Below are 8,239 nucleotides of genomic sequence, written 5' to 3'. Positions count from 1 at the left end.
CCATAATCACCACACCTGAAATAAATATCTCTCTGATGTCCCTACAGTCAAACTTAATCTCTGTAAACACTATGCAAATAAAGGGACCTAGTCTATGGAACTCATTCATTAACGGACTGAAAAGCTGCCCAACTTTTGTTGGACAACTCCGCCTAGGGAGGTCCCGAGTTCCATATTCATTGTTCTTGAGACTGCTCCATTGAAGCAAACCTTGGCTTTCCTCCCTGTGAGGTAGTCTTCAACCCATTTGATGAGTCTCCCCTTGACACCCATGTATGCAAGTTTGTCCAGGATCGCAATCCCCTGCGCTTTGTCGAAGGTTCCTTTGATATCAACAAATACAGAGTACTTAGCTGTGGCATTAGCCAAGTAATTAACTATACGATTTGTTGTGCTCTGTCCTATAACAAATCCATTGACCCCCTCCCCTAACCCGCATATTTTGTGCAACAGTCGGTTTAGGATGATCCTTTCAAGCATCTTGCAAGTGCATGACATGAGACTGATAGGTCTGTAATTGCCAGGGTCATTGGGCTTCGGTACGGGAACAATTATTGTGTGTTTCCATTGTGTGGGCATCACACCACTTAGGAATGACTTGTTAAATAGGTTGAGTAGTGGATTCCCAGTCACTTCACACAGTGCATTGAGTATGTCGTAGGTGACGCCGTCTTCACCAGGTGCAGTACTTTTACTCTTTTTCATAGCGCCCTTACTTCCTGGGCAGTGATTGGTTGCCCATACTCATCATCGCTAGCCTGTGCTCTTGTTATCCTCAATCTTCTGTCAGTATGTCGCAGGAGCTGTTCCCTGCGGATTTCTGCAGTGAGGGAGGAGAAGGATGCTGTATCACTCCACTTGTGAATTACTTTCTCAGCCTTACCCTTGGGGTCTTTGTGAGTCGCAAGCCGGGTTCTGTCCCCTTATCTATCTGAATTTTTGCCCACACTCGTCTTGCAGATGTTTCTCGTTCAATGGAGCTGGTAAAGTCAAGCCACTGTCTTTCCCGCTCCTTAATCTTTTGTTCCATGGCTACTTGACACACAGTTTTAAACAGCTCTTGGTGGCTTTCAGTGGGATGTCTCCGTTACTCTCTACTCATGCTCTTACATTTGCATTGAGCATCTTTATGTAATTGTTCTCATACCATTGTATTTTCTTCCTCTGAAGGATACTTCGCCCAGTCGTACGACACGGAACTCTGAGACAGCTCTCAATTAGGTTATAAAGGTTATCAACAATTGTATCAATATCTTCTGGGATTTGGAATTCCGTGAACCAGTCACTCATCCTGTTTATGAAGTGCGGCCTCATATCCGGTCCTAGTGATATCCTTTTTCTTTTATTTATCTCTTTCCTTCTCTTAATCATGTCGACGGTGGTAGTCAGTGCCCAGTGGTCACTACATAGACTGTGTACTGGCATCCGTGTCCTGTGCATTCAGCAGAAGAGCATAGTCCAATCTTCCTCATCTGAAGTGGGTTGGCTGTTAATCTCTCAGGACCCTAAGATTTTAATTTCTTCTAACATAGAGTAACAGTTTCCGTCCATTGGCATTGGGCTGATGACACTTGGCACCATAGTGTGGATGCCTGGCATTAAGATCACCGACAAGCAAGGTAGGTTCCTTGCTGGTCGGTTCATGGTAGGTTCCTTCATTAACAAATTCAGGTAGTGTGTCAAGGTCAAGTTTATTCTTTGGCACATATAGGTTGATTATATGTAGGGCATTATTGTTTAAGTGTAGGGGTTATCCCCCCAGTGATTCATATTCATTCCTTATGTGGAGGTCATCAATAATCTGTGCGGGAATGTTGTTATTTACTAAAGTGATGAGGCCCCGTTTCCTTTCCCTTAAGGGCAGGGAGTACTTGCGTACTTGCGCCCCTTTCCCTTGTTCGCCTTCCCCTTCCTTGTTCATTCTCCCCCTCCCCCGTTGCCTCATCTCCCCTTCTTCCCCATGGAGCCTTAGGCGAGTCAAGTGTCCCTTCCCGTATCTTGGATAAGACAGGCTGGAACTTATTTCATCCAATTCTGTGAACACAGCTCGCTGTGGGCCAGGTCTGGTGTTTGTCGCCAACTACAAAGAGGCCTTGTTCCTTCGGGCTGCTGGGTAGAGCTGACACGACTCTATGGGCATTTCATGTATCTTTCAAGCAGACCTGGAAGGTGATTGGCTGTAGATAGGTGCCAAGCCCTTACTGGCCCTTGAGAGCCAGACCTCAGGCCTAGTTTTTAAATGCTTGGCAGTAGCCAAAAGTAATGGGAGAAGCCCAGGCGCTGTATTAGTTGTGGGAGGAGCTATCCTTCCAATGGTAACCTTGTGAACAAATTTTAAGTTAGTGTGTCTTGGGGACAGGTCCAAGGGACCTGAGGGAGAGATCCATTCAACATCTGTGGCCGGTAATTGCAGGATAAGGTAAGGTGCTCTTGAGAACTCATGTTCCATCAGTGATATACCATTGCCTCGTAGGACTTACTTACAGCATGGATATAAATACGTGTCTTTTGTTAAATATAGTGCTGAGTAATGTATTTTGGTGTTTAGATATTTTCACTCCCTTTTTTGTTTCTTATCTGAGTCGTTATATTTCTGGTTTACATGCTGTACTGGAAGTCCCCTATGTTCTCCTCCATTTAATGGCAATTAAAGTTGCTCTTGAATCTAAACAAGTAAAGTAAAGAATGTTCTATAAATTAATTCCCAAACAGTATTGCCAAGATTCCTACGCCCTTCGAATTCATAATTATTGATTTCTGTCCATCCTAGGAGATCAGTAATGCAGGCACATTCAGGTTTCAGGTTCAGGAAGGTGGTAGCAGCCGTAAGTTAAGTTTTTATTTAATTGAAATAAATAATATCTATTTATTGCAGCTTCCACCATTTAATGTTTCAGTTTAACAGTTAGCTGGGAGTTCAGTGAGGATCACAGTGATCCTGACAGGATACTTTAACCAAAATGCTGGAGTACCCCAGGGCTCAGTTCTCTCAGTACAACGACCCTATATATACGCTACATAAATGACATTCCGAACCCAAGATACTGGACCTCTATGACCCTCTCTTATGATGACGAAGTAATCCAACTGATCTCTTGATACTCGATTGACACCCTCACCCGCAAAGCACAGGAAGAAATACACAAAGTAACCTTCTGGAAAAATGACTGGCGGATGAAAACAAACCCTAACAAATCCAAAATCATCCACTTCTTCTATAACAAGCGACAAGAGCCAGCCCCACTAAACCTTTACTCACAATCATCTGACCCAGCCAACATCATGAGAGCAAACAACATCAGTCTTGGGCCTAACATTAGACCACAACCGCCGCTTACACACACACATAACATCTAAAAAAGTCATATCCTCAAAAGCTCTAAAAACTCTTCCCCCTCAGACACGCCTCCCAAGCCACCAAACTCTACCTTTACAAGACACTCATTCTCCCACTCCTTTCATACACACCCAGCCCACTATCACTCGCAAAACCAACAAATAAAAGAAACTCCAAGGCACCCAGAACAGGGCCCCGAGATGGGTGTTCGACACTCACTGGCTGGACTTCACCACTAGTGAAGCTCTGCACGGATGGGCGAACACCCCGTCACTGAACATGGTCTGGGACACCATGGGGAAAAACAGATCACAAGAAGTCACACCTTTCACAACAACTACGACACTTTCCTCAGAAACACCCCTCAGTAGATCTAGAAATATGCACAACCTGTTTAACCTGATCTACGACCCACCCCCTGCTCCTATATTCCAATGACACTCACCTCCTCCAAAACCACTCCTCAAAATATCTAGCTCCTAACTACCCCAGACTCCTTAACTCTTTTCCCCCTCTTTAGTGGAGGGGGGGAAAGTGCTAACTCCCGTTTAGCAGAGACTCTGAGGGGAGGGGGGGAGGAGAAGGTGCTAGCTCCCGTTTAGCAGTGACTCTGAGGGTGGGGGGGCATACACGATGTTGACTAGTGGATCAAACCTCTGCTGGTGTGAGCCTCCAGGACTCACTCAGCTGAGGGCTGCTATCTCCGTGGGTGCGCTGAAAAGACGGAATGTTGTCACAAAATACCGACTCCTTGCTTCCATTGCTTAATACGGTCATAAAAACGCGTAAACTCCATGCAGCTGGGTCTAGTCCTGGCACTTTATCTCAACCTAAAACCCTTCCTCTCCCCCTCCCCCCCCCCCCCACTAATTCTTCCCCCGTCTCCATTTACCCGCTCACCCCATGGGGTACCTAGTCCTATATTTAATTCGTATCGATTAAGGTAGAAATTGAGGTGTGGGTGGGTTCCCGGGAAGGGGAAGTGGTTGGAAGCCCTCAGGGATGGGGAAGTGGTGGTGGCTGGCTACACTGCTCGTGACCATGGCCCATGCCTGATTGCCCTCCTGACCCTGGGTTCTCCTATTCACTGATTGATCACTACACCAGACGGTTGCCGGTCTATTGTCCTGGTCTGGACCCTGGCTTCCTGCGGTACTGTCCACGGAGCCATTCCCGTCTCTGTTCACTGGTCCACTTGCGGCTTGATTCGGTGTTCCTCTCGAGCCCCGTCAATCAGGCCTCAAGGTGCAATATCTGTTCCAGGTATGGTGGGGGGCTGCTTACAGTTGACACATTTAGGCATTACCCCGCCACCCTCACTCGGTGTAAGCTTAGCCAGACACTGCTTAGTGTCGTGAGAGCCACTGCAACACTCACACCTAGTTGGGCGATCACATTGCCACGTTCTGTGATCCCACCGTTGACAGTTGCCACATAAAGATGGGCTGCCAATATACCTCTCCACCTTGCACGCCATCATGCCTGATAATTTAATGACTGGGGGCAGGTCTCCCTTCTAAAGAGTTATTGTTTGATTTTTGGGCAGTCCCTCTGGTCCAGTGTTGCGCCTGACCCAGACAGTCTCTTCACAGTCCTCGAGATATTCCACTGCAACATGAATACTGTTGTCTTTGAGTATAATTTTAGTTGGTCTTGTCTGTGGGTTTGCTTCCAACAATTTAACATTCTTTCCTTGATACTCATGGCTGGTCTATATGAAGAGCTTCACTGGTAAAGAGGCGGGATCAAAGAGCTGAACCCCAACCCCAGCAATCACAATTAGGTGTGTACAGGGTCGGTACCGTCCCGTGGTTCTTGAGATGAAGTGCCTGTCTTCACACTGTACACCTGTCACCCGGCCTGACACACCCACCGCGGTACACCTGTCACCCGGCCTGACACACCCACCGCGGTACACCTGTCACCCGGCCTGACACACACACACCCCGGTACAACTGTCACCCGGCCTGACACACCCACCGCGGTACACCTGTCACCCGGCCTGACACACCCACCGCGGTACACCTGTCACCCGGCCTGACACACACACACCCCGGTACAACTGTCACCCGTGCTGACACACACACACACACACCCCGGTACACTTGTCACCCGTTTTGCCACACACACTCACACACCAGTACATCTGTCACCCGTGCTGACACCCACACACCGGTACACATGTCTCTCGTCCTGACACACACACACACACCCCGGTACACCTGTCACCCGTGCTGACACACACACACCCCAGTACACCTGTCACCCGTGCTGACACACACACACCCCAGTACACTTGTCACCCGTGCTGACACACACCCCGGTATACCTGTCTCCCATGTTGACACACACACACCCCGGTATACCTGTCACCCGTGTTGACACACACACACCCCGGTACACCTGTCACCCGTGCTGACACACACACACCCCGGTACACCTGTCACCCGTGCTGACACACACACACCCCGGTACACCTGTCACTCGTGCTGACACACACACACACACCGGTACACCTGTCACCCGTGCTGACACACACACACCCCGGTACACCTGTCACCCGTGCTGACACACACACACCCCGGTACACCTGTCACCCGTGCTGACACACACACACCCCGGTACACCTGTCACTCGTGCTGACACACACACACACCGGTACACCTGTCTCCCATGTTGACACACACACACCCCGGTATACCTGTCACCCGTGCTGACACACACACACCCCGGTACACCTGTCACCCGTGCTGACACACACAAACCCCGGTATACCTGTCACCCGTGTTGACACACACACACCCCGGTACACCTGTCACTCGTGCTGACACACACACACACCCCGGTACACCTGTCACCCGTGTTGACACACACACACCCCGGTACACCTGTCTCCCGTGCTGACACACACACACCCCAGTACACTTGTCACCCGTGCTGACACACACACACCCCGGTATACCTGTCTCCCGTGCTGACACACACACACCCCGGTACACCTGTCTCCCATGTTGACACACACACCCCGGTATACCTGTCACCCGTGTTGACACACACACACCCCGGTACACCTGTCACTCGTGCTGACACACACACACACCCCGGTACACCTGTCACCCGTGTTGACACACACACACCCCGGTACACCTGTCTCCCATGTTGACACACACACACCCCGGTATACCTGTCACCCGTGCTGACACACACACACCCCGGTACACCTGTCACCCGTGCTGACACACACACACACACCGGTACACCTGTCACCCGTGTTGACACACACACACCCCGGTATACCTGTCACCCGTGCTGACACACACACACCCCGGTACACCTGTCACCCGTGCTGACACACACACACACACCGGTACACCTGTCACCTGTGCTGACACACACACACACACCGGTACACCTGTCACCCGAGCTGACACACACCAAGGAAGGACTGGAGTTTTGATGAGATGGAAATTCCGGGCTGTGACGGATTCAGAGATTACATTACAGGAACTATAACAATGGGTGGACCTAAGATAATAGTGGCAGTCATTTACAACCCTCCCCTAAATGACAGAAGACCAAGACAGGAGCTTGATAGGTACAACATGGCAACCATTAATATAATAGAGAGAGCAGCTTCAGTTGCCTGCAGGAATGGCTCCAGACTCTTAATCATGGGCGATTTGAACCATGGAAAGATAGACTGGGAGAATGGGAACCCACATGGTGGTGCAGATACGTGGAGAGCTAAACTCTTGGAAGTGGCAACAAGGAATTTTCTGAGCCAGCATGACAAGGAACCCACAAGAGTGAGAGGCAATAATGAACCAGCTAGACTCGACTTGATATTCACCCTGAATGAGTCAGAAATAAGGGAAGTCAAAGTTGAAGCCCCCATAGGAATGAGTGACCACAGTGTACTGACCTTTGAGTACTTGGTGGAGGTAGGGATAACCTTTCCAAGGATGGGAGTAGAGGGAAAAAGACTGAATTACCGAAGAGGAAAATATGAGGAGATGAGGAGCTTCCTTAGGGGAATACCATGGGAAACAGAACTTAGAGACAAGAATGTGCAGGTCATGATGGATTTTGTCACCCAGAAGTGCCAGGAAGCTGCAGACAGGTTTATCCCCATCCAAAAGGAGAAAAACGAAAAACAACAGAAAAACCCATGGTTCAACCAGGAATGCAAGGTAGCAAAGCAACTGAGTAAAAGAACATGGAGAAACTACAGAAATAACAGAACACCAGAGGGCAGGGAGAGATACCAGAGGGCCAGAAATGAGTACCTCAGAGTGAGGAGGGAAGCAGAGAGACAGTTTGAAAATGACATCGCGAGTAAAGCCAAAACCCAACCAAAGCTGCTCCACAGCCACATCAGGAGGAAAACAGCAGCGAAGGAACAAGTGATGAAGCTGCGAAAAGCGGAGAACAGATACACAGAGAATGACAAGGAGGTGTGTGAAGAACTCAACAAGAGATTCCAGGAGGTCTTCACAATAGAACAAGGAGAAGCCCCTGCACTAAATGAGGAGGCGGCAAACCAAGCAACCTTGGAGGAATTTGACCTCACCAGTGATGAGGTCAAAAGGTGTCTGCTGGAGCTGGATGTGACAAAGGCTGTTGGGCCTGACAGAATCTCACCATGGATACTAAAGGAAGGTGCAGAAGCACTAAGTGTGCCACTCTCTATAGCGTATAACAGGTCACTGGAATCAGGAGACTTACCAGAAAGTTGGAAGACAGCTAACGTGGTCCCAATATACAAAAAGGGTGACAGGCAAGAGGCACTGAATTACAGGCCAGTTTCCTTAACTTGTATACCATGCAAGGTGATGGAGAAGATCATGAGGAAAAGGCTCGTAGAGCATCTGGAGGGAAATAACTTTGTAACGCACCACTAAC

Source organism: Procambarus clarkii, chromosome 46 (assembly GCF_040958095.1).
Source record: "Procambarus clarkii isolate CNS0578487 chromosome 46, FALCON_Pclarkii_2.0, whole genome shotgun sequence".
Lineage (NCBI taxonomy): Eukaryota > Metazoa > Arthropoda > Malacostraca > Decapoda > Cambaridae > Procambarus > Procambarus clarkii.
Note: the sequence above shows the minus strand (reverse complement) of the source record.